General features: G+C 33.3%; 1 long non-coding RNA gene across 1 annotated transcript in view; it reads right to left on the bottom strand.

The window, feature by feature from the left end:
• LOC140608325 (uncharacterized) overlaps positions 1-11,515 on the bottom strand; it is a 34,858-nt gene extending 23,343 nt beyond the window's left edge. The window contains exon 1 of the long non-coding RNA XR_012010341.1: positions 11,337-11,515. This is a non-coding gene — a long non-coding RNA (uncharacterized lncRNA). The remainder of the gene's footprint in view (positions 1-11,336) is intronic.
• Between the last annotated feature and the right edge of the window lie 3,088 nt (positions 11,516-14,603).

Here is a 14,603-nt window from a genome sequence, read left to right as displayed (position 1 = left end):
CAGAAACACACACACACACACACACACACACACACACACACAATTAAAATAAGATGAATAGTTTCTTGCTTACTTCATTTAAAAATTTGTCCATATATTTTTATATTCTCATCACAGGTAAACTATGTTCAATAGCTTACTCAGTATTTCGTTTTTTGTGAAAATCCTAATAGGCATACTGCATGGTTAAGTATTTCTTTACAACTTATTCATCACATTGTTTACTTCTACTTTGTAGCATTTCAAGAGAGAAGTATATTTAATTAAGATATTTAAAATTCTTCTTTCAACAGTAAAAAATAGGTACTTTTGTTGTACCTATAACATACCTGCTTACTTTGCACTTGCTTTAACATACTGCATTTAATATTTTGAAGGTGCCATGCGCTTAGAATTATTTCTAATTCCCCTATTTTTGGCATAACCAAACATTTGATTTACCAGCTTATAAATAAATATATCTGACTAATTTTCTTTATTGCGAATGGTACAAATTTGTAAAATTTCTACATACCGATATACCAGATTATAGATGAGTCAACACTATGGTTTTACCTTTATTAGCCTCTGGATTTGCTCTTAAGATATAATTATTAATAGCATTTATCTTTAATCTTGTGTTTGAAAAATCAATGTATGTCCTTATTAACATAACTGATCTTATACTAACCGGTCAATATAACTTGAACCTTTAGAAGAATTTCCTTTACCCTCCATCTATTACCAACCCTCGCACCTAATTTCAGTAAGTAAATTCAGGGAATTATAAATGCTAACTCATTAATTCTTCCACACTTCAATACTCCTCTAAAAAGTTTTCTAAAAGTAAGAAATAGCATGCAAGTTAAGGAGTTTAGGCAATTTTACAGTGTTATGAAGCTATGTGAGCCTGCATCTGAAAATTCTCTCAACAGCTATTCCCTTTTCTTATCTTCTCAAGTTGTGACCCATTTTACTCTGTCTATGTGGACATATTTCAAACTAAGTAAAATCTTGCTTCCTTCTGATAAGGATATGCATCTATTTTGATGGAAAATAAACACAATACTTCATGCTAGTAATTTTACTTGAAATTGGAATATATAATTATCTAGAATTGCATATGAACAAATTTAGGATATAATGTGCCTTCAGGGAATAGTATGTTTTCTGCCAATACCCAATTTAAGTACCAAGAATGGATGCAAAAATGATGTAAAATTTGGGTCCTTTCTGTATCTTCTTTTTCTCTCCTAGAATATCAGCATTTTTTTCTTACTGATCTTTGTATCATCAGCATATAGCATAGAACTAAACCTAAGCAAAAAGCAAAAGAAGAAATATTTAGTAAGCATTATATAGGATAATGATCAAGGGGCTCTGGAAGAGACTTACTAGATGTAAGGTTTTTAAAAATTACTGAATATTTCTTTTTGTTAAATTTATCATCTGTAAAGTGGCAATAATAATAGAACCTCCATCAAACATTTGAGAGGGAATTTAGAGAAATAACCTAAGTGAATTACTGAGTAGAGGATTGGCACATAGAAATTTCTTAAACTATACCTGATGTAATTATTCTGCAGATGATATAATACTAGGAGTTTTATTTGTATTATTTACTCCTTAGAACAAATCTCTGCAAGGTAAATAAACAAAGTAAATTTATATCTAATATTATATAAGACCAGAAATTAGCCAGAGAAACCTATCCCTGAATCCTGTAATAACTATATGTCATCCCTATATATAATGTAACTGACAGATGAAATGATTATATAGATACAGAGTTATGAGATTCTTTATGATGAAAGACTAGAATCCATTTGTACCAACAGTGCATATTTATTTAATGCTCATTTAATATTAAGCATAAGGCTAAGGGAGGCAAATGTAACTACAATTTATTTTGGAAGATGCAAATCCATAAACATAAAGCTGCCAACCACGGTTTTTCCCTCCTCTAGGGCCCAGGTGACAAAGGACATGTACAAAGCCAAAGCAATCAATATATAAGCTTTATCAATGGCCATCTAACAAGAACAGAATTAGAAAACGAAACTGGGACTATTACTTTGCACTTCAAAATCAAACCACATGCTTAATTGTAGATGAGTAAGGAAGATAAATGGTGGATCTCCCCCAAGTATTTCCAGAAAGCTCTCCTTGGTGGATGAAGCAGCAGGGCCAAAGTATATACTGCATAAAGGCTTAAAGGAAAAATACTTCATAGGAAATATCACTCTAAAGATGGTAGATACTTATCAATTAAGTTTACATCACTTTTACCTTGGGGAAGTGAAAGTGGAGGATGCATAGGGAAAACAGATATGCTTTCCTTAATAATACTCAATGAGAAGAGTGGTCACATCTGAAGCCTCCTCTATGGAAATGTGAAAAGAAGAAATAATATTCATTGTTAAGTGTAAGTTAAAACGTACATATTTTTTCCATTTGTTTATTTGCCAAAAAAAATCATATATGGTATACTTGATGTTATACCAACCAGGAGGTATAAAACATGTGGTTGTCCCATGGTTCAGGAAGTTCATTTTGTTGCTGGGTTCAGTTGCTAAAACCCGATTCCTGGATGGCAAAGTTGTTTTTTCCCTATGACTAGCAAACAATCTGTGAATTAGCGTTAGCATGCTGTGAAGAGTGATCTCCTCACTAATATTCGACCTACATTTTTTAACATTTATTCTAGTTATTTTCCTAAATCACTTATTTTATTAGTTTTTGCAAAATGGTGATTTTGCTAATTTTATTTTGCTCCTGCATTCATTAGTGGATAATATTATTAAAAAAAAGACTGTCTAATAAGAACACTCCTTTAAAAATCGTAAGAATAAAAAACCAGTAAACAACTGCAAACATATTTAAATATATTTGATGGTAAAAATTGTTTGGACATTTCATACTAAATAAAATACCAATTTACTATTGATAGCCATTTCCTCAAATTCATTATTCTAAACTATCTAAATTTAGAGCATGTTCTTTGTATCATAGATCCTATAGATTTATATTTATATTATATATATATATAATCACAATAAAAACCACAGAAGACTTAATATTCCTCACATAAATAGCCATATATTGTATATATTTATAAGTCAGGCAGTATAAGTCTTGAGACAAGATGTATTTTGAAACAATACAAATAATATTATTTTAAAGGATCAATCTTAAAATGCTATAGATCTTCAAATAATTATGTCTTAAAATCCCGCTGTGGTTAATTATCTCCAGGGAGTATATTTATTATTTTAGAAGCATCTGGAGAAAAGAATTAGAAAGGAAAAAATAACTTTCTGAAACCTACTTTTTATCAAAATCATTTTGACAGATTCAGGCTACCTACAGACTCAATTCACCTGAAAGGCAATGATACAACATTTATGTCAACTGTAATAGAAGCAAATAATCAGCAGTGAAGTTTGGAAGTGTTATAAGAAAGTATAATTTTTGTTGTTCAATTTTATTACATCAAGTAATTTGAAATTTTCTTAATACATAAGAAAAATTGAAGTAATATTGAAAGTTGGCAATATTAAAGATACTTGCATAGTTAATGAGATACACAATTCTGTTTAAATCTTACTTCTTAACCTTCAGCAAGTTATGACTATTAAAAATCACTACTTATCTTTTTGAAGCATGTAACATTATACTATTAGCACTATATAAATTTAGCCCATTTGTGGAGAATTTACACATATTACCTGATAGTTCAACTTTATTTTAATCATATTTAAAAATTTATTTTGACCATACATTTTATTAAAATGAGCTGCTGTCTGACTTAGTAATGACAATCTAATAAATATTAATTAGGCATCCACTGTCCAAGAATAAAAAATAAAGGTATCACGGAGGTTACAAAAGTAAATCAAACTTTGGCAATGAAAGTGGTCAATCTGTAAAGGACAAGTGGCATCTCCACACATCCGCAATAAAAGAAGTATGTGAATAACACATATTCTTATAACCAAAACATATGAAAAATAAACAAATAGTAGTAGTTATAGCCAGGTCTCTCAATGTCGAAGTGAGAGATTACAGATAAGCTTCTATGACCAAGTGGTAATAGATTAGCCCTGAAGGCATCAGTATAAACTCAGGTTAATATGCATACAGGTTGATACATACAAGACATTTTTGGGTATGTGTATTTTCACAGGTTAGCATACATACATATACTTCTTTGTGTAGGAGGCCTAGAAGCAATGACACCCCATCAACAACAAGCACACCTGGTCCATTAGAATTTTGTTTCTCATATCATCCTCTGGTGAAAGAAACAGAGCTTTTAGAAAATGGCTTATTCTAGGACTGGGGTAAGGAATACCATATAAGCTCAGAGTATCATTTAGTGACAGAAATTAAGGAAATGTTTACAACAAAAACATATATGTGTGTGTGTGTAATATATATCAAACAAATATATATAAATCAAATATATATATATATGGAACAAATATATATAAATCAAATATATATATATATATATGGAACAAAGAAGCCAAGAAAGAATTGCAAGTGACCAAAGCTGGACAATTGAGCAACAAATTAGAGTGGTATTGGATTATAACCAAAGTACAAAGTCAATATCTATGAATCTATACTGATATATTGATATAAGTAAATAATTGATAAATAAGTAATGTAAGTGAATGCACAAATCTCTTGTGCAGAATGATTTCAAATAATTTATGGCAGATGGCTCTTAACTTCCCTCTCCTTAAGAGTGCATATGGTTGGCTGCATATGGTGACTTCTTTCCATAGTGCATGGAAAGGGAGAAAAAAAATAATAACCTTAGAAAGGGAAAAACCTAATTAATTCAGTCAGCTGAGATTGAGATTAACTCCACAGCAATAAATCACATTCATTGTGTATACTTTTGATATGATGTAATAAGAAAGACATTTTACTTCTGTGGTCTTCTTCCCAGTAACCCACAAACTCAGTTTAATGGTGAGAAAAAGCAAAGGACTGACTCCGTTTCAGCTACAATCTACAAAATATCTATCTAGTACTCATGAATTGCTGCTAGTCATTGAAAACAAAGGAAGTCTTAGAGACTATCACATCTAAGAGGGGGTCTAGAGACACATGATGCTTAAATGTAATTTGGCACTTTTTGGAATCCAGGCACAGGATCATAAAATAATGAAGAAACTGAAAAAGTGTGGACTTCAGCTAATAATTGTCAATCAAGGTGCCATGCACCAGTTATTGATTCCAAGGGAGGACTCTAACTACATGGAAAAATATCAAAAATCATCACTAAGCCAAGCACCAGAAGTAAAAGTCTAAACACTCCTATCCATTGCATTTTGGTATCAGAGTCATAAAGGAAAATACAATATAATTGAGCATTGGATAGAACAGTGCTTTATTTATGAGAGGAGACAGAGCATGATCAGGTTCACTAGGGGACATAGGTTCCCCAGGACCAGTGGGTCTATCTTATGCCTGATGCAGGGCAATGGGTCTATGTTCACTCCTTTATTGCTGCCATGGAAGTATCTTGATCCCTGTCTGTGACTTCTAAAATCCTGCAAGCTGGGGGCTTGTTTGAGGGCCACTGATATTTTTGTTTTAGAGAACAAAGGAAAATACCTTGAACCTGAAACAGAAGATATATTCCCATATAAATTGGTAAGCCCAGCACTGCACTGTATAGACTTTTTATCTCTTGGTCAGGAAATGTTCCAGCCCAAGGCATGTTTTTATGCTGCCAAATTAAGAGTGAAAAACTTTATGCACAAGACATTTTTCCAACAATAATTTATCAATATTTGTTCATTAATTGTAACATGTATGTCATAATAATATTATCTATCAATATAAAGGAAATTAGGTGTGGCTTATACAGGAGCTCTCTGTATATTCAGACTGCCCAACACCCTAAATTGCTTGAACCAATTCCTTAAAATGACTCTTTCTCTTTCTCTGTGTGTGTGTGTATATAATTTCCATCCTAATATAAATCTTAGTATCTATCTATCTATCTATCTATCTATCTATCTATCTATCTATCATCTATCTATCCTATTGTCTTATTTGTTCTGTTTCCCTGGAGAATCCTTTCTGATATAGAATTAGAGTACTAAGATTGTTATTCTTCAGTTTGCTGTGATGTATGCATTCTATGGGATATTCTAATTCTGCAACCCCAGTATCCTTGAAAACCAGCATTCACAGTGTAGGGAAAAAAAAAAAAAAAAAAGAGGCACAGATTTAATATAGAAAGTGTTTCAGTAAAAATCCTGTAGTTCAGTATCTCAATTGAAGCAGTATGAACACACAAATGTCCATATGGAGGGGATGGTGGGTGTGGGTGTATATTATATATTTACCTATATGTAACCACTGAAAATGCCTAGAAACGTTGACCAACCTAGTAGCAAATGAGTGTTCCTCATGATCTAATTTTGGTCATAACATGACACCTCATACTTTAAAAAAGTAGTGCTTTTTAGAGAAATGACTAATTCCAGATCTGGGACAAAAAATAAATATATAAGATAAACCGGAGTTTCTTGTTAAATCAGATACCAAAAGAGCTATTAATGTTTACTGAGATACTGTCAAAGGATGGAGCCAGCTTGAAAAGGTTTCTGTTGTCAAAGAACACAATTTGAGCCCATTAAGGATAAAATTTGCAATGCATTAAAATCTATCAAATGTGTTTAAATTTATCAGTTTATAATGATATTAAAAATATTTTAAAATCTCTATAAGATTATAGACTTTACAGTATCTCTAAATATAGAGACTAAAACATATAAGCAAAATATTTATACTGTCTTTTCTCTGACACCACTGCATAACCAAAGAATAGATAAGGATACATGATTATTTATAAAATTATTCTATACATAAAAAATATTTGATAGGAATAGACTATTACAAGTTGTGAACTTCTAACAAATTAATGGATCTAGCAATGAACATTAATAGCTACTAATACTGTGTTCACTTCATTAAAATTAAAGTATATTTTATTTTGTGTATTTTTCTTGAAGCTATGTTTTAATAATAAAAAGTTTAATATTAAAGAATATATCACCATGTTAGTGATTATATCAATTATCTCATCAATTTATTCAAAGTTGACTTATCCAAAGGAGATACATAACTTTATGTAACTTCAAAGATAGAGATATTTTATGCCAATCTAATCATTTGAGTTTCATTTGGGAATGTTCCATTAAACATTTTTAAAATCTTCATTCACATTTATAAAATTTTAAAGCATACTTTTTATTCTTAACTATTTAACTCTTTTCTGTAATTTAGTGTAATTTCTAGGTTCACTTTTATGCATTGACCGAGTGTTAAATTATTCACCATATATACCATTTCTATGACAGAATATCTTGTTTCGGGCCTACCTATCATCCTTAATTCCTTTTTTGGAAATGTTTCCCATATGCCCAATCTTGAAAGCTATGTGAACAAAAAGGGTTTCTCTGTGGCACCAGGCTTAGGATGTGTGATCCACATTTAACCAAGCCAAGAACCAAATCCTCTTATCCACCGTGTTTTGTTAGTGGACACCAGATAACATAGTATTAGTAAATTTGTATAGAACTAGCTCCTGGCCACAGTGGTTATTTCAGAAATAGACATATTACCTACTTTGTAAGAAAAGGAAACACGAGGACTATATGATAATATACTAAAATAGAAGCTCTTTTATTTTGCTAGTTTGATACCTAGGAGGATTTAGGATTGGATCTGAGGGCAGAATTCTGTTGTCACTTGATGCTGGAGAAAAGCCAGTGTGAACAGAAGGAAAAGAAGAAAAAGTACTCTTTCTGATGACAGTATCTGACACTCAGATTAAGACAGAACTGATGACAATTCTTTGCTTTCTTTATTTAAATAATATGGTAATTGCCTTCTTTGCGTAAGTCATTTGAGTTGGATTTTGTGACAATTGCACTATTATATTTGCCATTCTCCAATCAAGTAATGGTATGTCCAAATAACACAATTGTTTGTTATGACAAGTGTCCTTGAATGTGTTCGAACATATCAGAGAAAATTGATAAGAAAAATATTTATGTAAAATGTTTGTTAGGTAAAATATTTTGTCAAACACTGTAGTAGATAAATAAAATTGGACAAGATCATTGTTACATTTAGAATCCCCCATCTTTGTTCATTTATTTTAAAAGGCTTATAATCTCTACTTTCTGAAGTATATCGCTCCAGGTATGAGACATGTGATCCATGTGGGACTAGTTTAAGACTGAAAGGATATAATAGGAAAAGATAGACAATTGAAGAAAATAAGATTTGCTTCAAGAAATTTATGATCACACTCACACATACATCACTTGGAAGTTTTGCAGCACAATTTGTACCAGAGGCTTACTCCTCCTTGAAGTCAGGGGGTAAGAAATGCATACTCTATGTGTCATTCAGTTACTCCTTGAGGAGCTCTGCCTCCAGCAGCAGGGATGCATGTAGCCTCTGGGGTGGAGAAGGAATATTTGGCAACAAGCGCCAACTCCCTGGAGAAAAGGCAGCTGTGAGTTGCTACTAGCCAACACTTGTAACAATTAGGAATGGATATCATCACAGATGATCCAGCAAGGCATCATCAGGGTCCAGTTCTCCATGTCCACTCAGGTTAATCTAGTTGTAGGCACACTGTTTCTCCCACCCAAGCAGTCCCCAAAGCCTGCTGTGCCAGAGAAAGTTGGGCATTGCTCATTTGTTGCTTACACAGCACTTTGACTATGCCTCTATGATCACTTATCGCAGTATAACATAATGACTGGCTTACAAGTGTGTCTTCCCTAGTCTGAGAATTAATTAAAGACAGTAATTAAGTCTGATTAATCTCTATTTCCCTAATGCCCAACACCGTGATGTAATCATGTGTTATTATAGATTGCACATATGTTAATTTTTAATTGTTCGAAGTTTCTGACAAAACAACAAAGACAAAGCTGAAATTTAGAATCCATAGACCAATAGACATAGAATGCTTTAGAGCTGAGTCTCTCTGAGTAAGTAAACCATTGACCAGACAGGTGTCCTAAAAATTCCTTTAATTCTCAGTTTCTTGAAACTGAGAAAATGTGAAAAACAAAAGTGATAAATGTTGCTACAGTCCTATTTCCAGGACTGATTGAGATAATGCATATAATTGAGATAAATCTATGTAATGCACAAGGAGTAGTAAAAAGTAAGTAATGAATGTATACCAGGTATTATTTAGTTCATATTACTGATTATTTCACTGAAAATCATAATGACTGCAAGAAAATTTTAAATGTCACAGTCTTATGCTGAAATGTAGTGCTTTAAGTATTTTTAAGGAATCAACAAAAGAAGGGTAAAGAATGAATTTGGTATTTTTTGTATCTGTGTTTTATTAGATATTTGACTTTGTGGTTCATGACAGAATATATCATAGATGTTGCTGTTTTTCCTGTAGCTACTGGTATCATACATGTATATATATATATATATATATATATATATATATATATATATATATATATGTATATATATAAACTCATTGCTGAGGCTAGAATTTATCTTAGTTGAGGTCAATCTAATACATTAATGCCATCATGTTATTAGTCCCAAAAGGAAAATTGCATGCTTTAATCTCAAATAGCCCTCTCAGTTTATTTATTTTATTATTTTATTTTATTTTATTTTATTTTATTTTATTTTATTTTATTTTATTTTATTTTATTTTATTTTATTTTATTATTCATGAGAGACACACAGAGAGAGAGGCAGAGACACAGGCAGAGGGAGAAGCAGGCTCCATGCAGGGAGCCCGATGTGGGATTCAATCCCGGGACTCCAGGAATCACGCCCTGGGTGGAAGGCAGCGCTAAACTGCTGAGCCACCCAGGCTGCCCTCACCCTCTCAGTTTATAGAAGATATTTAAGGAGTGACAGAAAGCAGGAAAAATAATAAAGACCTAACTCCTGCAGCGCTCTTAATTAATTTGATTTTTAAATCAATTATCCCACAAGACTGTGCTCACTATGCAGTGATTCACCTGCTAGAGGATTGGCAAAGACCATCATATGGCTGCTGAGGTGGTTTTTGATTGTTGTTATAATCTAAAAATGAATTTTCAAGAAATAAAGTTCCCAATCTTGAATTATATCAAGAATGCTTTATATTGATTACTGGAATACATTCTCTTTCTCCTGAAATCTTTACTAAGGAACATCATTAGAAATTGAAACATCTAATCACAGAAAAAATTATTATATTGCAATTGTTTAGACCTGTTGTCATCTTCTTTAATCTTTTTTTTTTGCTTAATTCTTTCTTTATAACTTATTGTTAATCAAAATTTGGAAATATGTGGATTATAGATTTGATTGATATGTGTAATTCAGAGAATGTAAGGACTGCTTTGGTCTTCTGCTTTTACTAAAATTTCTGAATAAGTTAAAAATAGAATAAAAATGTGTTGCATTAAAGCACAGTTGTAACGTGTGCATGCATGTGCATGCTATCAAAGAATAAATATCTAGAAAGGCCACCATCAGTGGAGCTTGGACAAAAATGGAGGGCTCATTAGGGGATCTATATCATACTGTCCCTTGATTACAATTATATACCCAGTACATAGAGGAGAACTTGGCTCTTAGAAGTTGCTTATTGAATGCTTGTTAACTACTCACTGATTGATCTAATACAGTACGTTTTTATGTAAATAAAAACTAGAAATGTAGACAAACCATTCACAGGTTCATTAATCCAATCATTAGTCCATTCAGATTTCCACAATCCATCATCTAATGCCCTTGTGCATCATGTCAGTCTTTGTTTTGGCCTTTTGCAAACTCTAAGCTTAATTTTTCAGGGCAAAAAAATGTTTTTGTTTATTCATTAATTTATTCATTCAATCTGGTGACAAATATCTAGTGAATATTTATTACCTGTCTGACATAATGATAAATACTGAGGGAAAGATTACATATCTAAATATTTACAGCAAAAACAGAGGAACATCAAGCCTTTAACAGGTAACTTTCAAATTAAAAATTAACACAGATAATTCAGGTCTACCAACTGATGACTCCCATTACATGATCATGTATGCTGGAGTATTAATATCATAAATTGGCTAGAGAAAGCAGAGCCAATGGTGTCACAAACTTTCTAATCCTACCTTGGAATGCAATAAAGAGCAACGTGAATACCGAAAAGTAGCTTCTGAAGGCTCATTTCCATTCTCTTATCTCACATACATTATTCAATCATATTAAACACTGTAATACAACAGATATTAAAAGATGCTTTTAAAGCTCAGTTTTATATGTAGATACAATTAAAATACTGAACTCACCAATTTTGGCCAATCCTCCAAGTAAGTTCTACCCCTTAATTCTCAGGATACATATTGTATACTCTCCTATCTTGTTTTTCAGTAGTTTTTATTGCCCAGCCTCCGTTCTGGGCATATTTCCCAGACATGGTATGAACAAGATATACAAAGTTTCTGCTTTCAGGCAATTTGTATTTTAACTGTGAAGACAAAATAAATCTAAAATTAAAACAATGGAGGCTATAATGAGTGCTGTAGAGAAAAATGCTGGGAGGCAATCACTATGTTATGGGATGGTGGAAAGGCTGCTTAATTTCTTTTCAAAGGTTTATTTATTTATTTTAGAGAAGTGGAGGGAGAGGCAGAAGGAAAGAATCTCAAGCAGACTCACTCCTGAGTGGGGAGCCCAATTTGGAGCTTGATTTCACCACTGTGAGATTATGATCCTAATAGCTGAGTAATATTCCATTGTATACATAAACCACATCTTCTTTATCCATTCATCTTTCGTTGGACACCGAGGCTCAAATACCCACCATTTGCTTCAACGTGGATGGAACTGGAGGGTATTATGCTGAGTGAAGTAAGTCAGTCGGAGAAGGACAAACATTATATGTTCTCATTCATTTGGGGAATATAAATAATAGTGAAAGGGAATATAAGAGAAGGGAGAAGAAATGTGTGGGAAATATCAGAAAGGGAGACAGAACGTAAAGACTGCTAACTCTGGGAAACGAACTAGGGGTGGTAGAAGGGGAGGAGGGCGGGGGGTGGGAGTGAATGGGTGACGGGCACTGGGGGTTATTCTGTATGTTAGTAAATTGAACACCAATAAAAAATAAATTAAAAAAAAAAGATTATGATCCAACCTTAAATCAAGTGTCAGGTACTGAATTGGCTGAGCCATCCAGTTGCCTCAGAAAGGCCACTTTAGATAGTTAGCAGGGATGGCTTGGTAAGGAAACAATTTAAGGAAAGACCTAAATGACATGAGTGGGAGCATTACTTACTAGGAACATAATGTGTATAGGCCCTAAAGTGGAAATGAATTTGGAATAAATTAGGCATAGGAAAAATGCCCCATTGCACAAAAGAAGGGAACCTTAGGGAGAGCAACAGATAGGAACGACAAAGTTATCTTGGCGGTTGTTAAACTTCCATTTACTTTTTACAAATGAGGTAATCACTAAGAACATTATACACTATTCTTCCACTTTCTTTATCAACCCCTGCCTTTTTGTTTCCCCTTAACATCAAGCCTGTTCCTTAATAACCCTACATTATGGGCTTCTTTCTTCATGGGTCCAATGAGCCCTAAGGGCTAGGCAGAGAAATGGGAAGTGGAAAGCTACTCTTGGAGCAAGAAATCTCTCTTCAGGGTTTAAAATTTAGTAATATATAAATCGATGTTTCTCTGGACAGATCATTCCAATCAATATAAAATTATATATAAACAATTCACTTTAAAATAAAAGCCCTACCCATATGAGCCCTACAGGAAGGTAATCTAGTTTTCACCTTTTGCAAGAGGGGGAGCATTATTAAATGTTCTTTAGGGAGATTTTCTAAGATATGCTGCCCTTAATTTCATCCTCTAAATAAGATGGTCACAATGGAACTTCAAACAATATTCTGTAAGATGCAGAAGAGCATTTCCCTCCCTCTGACCACTTTCCCATTAGAATTATTAGTTACTTATTGAAAATAGAGGAAAATAGAGTCCTCATTCTGAATACCTACAAACCAAAAAATCTTTGAAGTTCCTATTATTCAGCCTTAGTTCTTATAAGACATCCACTAGACACTCATGGCCATGATACTGATACTGTAAGAATAAATACAAATAGAAAAAAATATCTTCCAGTTGGACATAAAGGAAAAGGACTCTCCCCCTCCCACCTTGACACTTTCCTCACTTTTGTTTTCTTAATTACCTTAGACATTTGTAAAGGTAAGGTTTTTCACTTTGTGAAATGTATGTAAATTTTTTTAAAAGCAAAATCAGCCTCTCAGTTTTAAGACCCAGAAATGCTTTCTGGAGGACCTGGGACCATCTCTTTGAAATCAAAGCAGGTAGCATCCCCATATCCCACTTTCCATGGGAAGGTAAGTGCCTAACGTTAGTGGCACCTACAGTTGCCTCCAACTGTAAAACTATCTCTGTCATAAGGGTAAGAGAAGCATATTCCTACTCTGGTTAAAGCCACTTATCTAACAGAGATTCACTCTTTTTTCCCTGGTAGAGTGCAGATGCACTAGATGTGACCAATGGTGCTGTCAAATCAACTTACTTCAAGACTGGCTGTTATTTATATTGAGTACATGGCATATGTAAAGAGTTGTGTCTGCTGGGCTATATTAGGGTGTGATTTCTTTCAGTCTTTGAAATTTCTTAATGAGTTGCTTGTGATCTACATCACATTCTGGTTGAATACTCTCCAACAACCAAACTGCTTTGTTACTCTTCTAACTTGGTGGAGAGTCTTTCTGGGTTGGGAAAATACTTTGTTTTTAATTATATCTCCCCAACAGTTCTTAGATCAGAGATCCGGAGCCAGAGCTGAGACTGAAGAATGTCGTGGTGTTTGATTGGGACTGATAAAATGGGAGCTGATAGACATTCAAATAAAAAAAAAAAAAATCATCATGTTGAGGAAAGGTATTGTAAGAATGTGAATTGAAAGGTGCAGATGCCAGGTTCAGGAAATGAGAAATGAATCAGAGACAGATGATGAATTCCAAACTGTGATTTGAAGATTGAACATGGATTTTCCTAAGGTGCTGTAGAGGGGGACAATGACTTCAGCTATGAGGAAGAGTGTCAATATTGCTCAGAATGGGAGCACCTGGGTGGCTCAGTCAGTTAAATGCCTGACTCTCGATTTCGGCTCAGGTCATAATTCCAGAGTCCTAAGATCTAGCCCCTCATTAGGCTCCTGGGTCAGTGTGGAGTCTGCTTCTCCCTCTCTCTCTGCCCCTCCCCGTGCTTGTGAATGCACACACTCTCTCAAATAAATAAAATTTAAAATAAAATATTGCTCAAAATGTGGGGAGGCTTTGCTGGGATCTTGTGCCAAATAACATAAAAAAAGTTCTTATTTATTTATTTATTTATTTATTTCCAGGAATAAAGGTCTTTCTGCACGTTCACTTTTCATACTATGCCAGGGAGGGAGAGAATTCATCATAATTCCAAGATAGAGTTCCACAGAACTCACGGCATACCCAACAGGTCATTAAATAAGCAAATATTTGAATCTATCATTTTATTTTTTCAAATAGAAAAAA

Source organism: Canis lupus, chromosome 17 (genome assembly GCF_048164855.1).
Source record: "Canis lupus baileyi chromosome 17, mCanLup2.hap1, whole genome shotgun sequence".
Classification (NCBI taxonomy): Eukaryota; Metazoa; Chordata; class Mammalia; order Carnivora; family Canidae; genus Canis; species Canis lupus.
Note: the sequence above shows the minus strand (reverse complement) of the source record. Positions and strands in the feature narration are given on the sequence as shown.